Source organism: Genypterus blacodes, unplaced genomic scaffold (assembly GCF_046128005.1).
Source record: "Genypterus blacodes isolate CSIRO-AG114 ecotype Tasmania unplaced genomic scaffold, CSIRO-AGI_Gbla_v1 ptg000010l_1, whole genome shotgun sequence".
NCBI lineage: Eukaryota > Metazoa > Chordata > Actinopteri > Ophidiiformes > Ophidiidae > Genypterus > Genypterus blacodes.
In genome coordinates this window covers 449,186-450,000 of record NW_027466824.1, presented here as the reverse complement: position 1 = coordinate 450,000, position 815 = coordinate 449,186, and positions in this window count along the sequence as shown.

Genomic DNA, 815 nt, shown 5'->3' with positions numbered 1-815 from the left:
ACAGAATTGTGACACTGAGTCTGCACACACAGCCGTCCTGAGATTCTCTGTCAGAGCTGATGAGGAGCTGCAGGTACAAAACAGCTATTATATGGTAAGAAGAATATGATGAGAAATTGTTGCATTTGTTGAGGAGGACTGGGAGGGCAGGCTCAATCTGTGCCACCTCTCTTTTTGTACATGGAGGTACCTCTGGGATCTGTCATCATTTCTGATACAACAAAATGAACAGAAACACACACGGCTCCGGTTTAAGAAGAACACAAAAATCCACATCGGTATAATATTCCCATCAGCAAGAAAAATGATCTTAATTGTATCGAGTGCAGCAATAATATGAGGATAAGATTGCAGTAAGTGAGAGTCCTGGGGCTGGCCTGGGATTCGGCCCTCTGGAGAATACGGAAGGCTCATTATTGAGCAGAATATGAATTGGCTTTTGGAGAAGTAAACAGTAAAATGTTGTTTTGCTGTGTTAAAATCTTGTTGTTTTTGTCTTTCTAATCTCACAGCAGGCGTGGAGGACAGCCTTTACATATTAGAGCCTAGTAAATTGTTCCTTAGAGGGACCGCAACATTAACTGTGGTGAAAGGGAGAACATTTTCTCAACAGATGTCCAGTCTGCCTCTGGTGATTGTGCTTTTATATCACAGTGACTATTTGCATCCAGTCTAAGGCATAAAATGCAAAGCAGCAGCATAATGGGAAGGGAAGTGTGTTTGTTTGGCAGCAGGAGCTTCACACTCCGCACTTATTCATTTACTTATGGGTGTTTTATTTATTTCATTATGAATCAGCATGAGATAATCCCTGT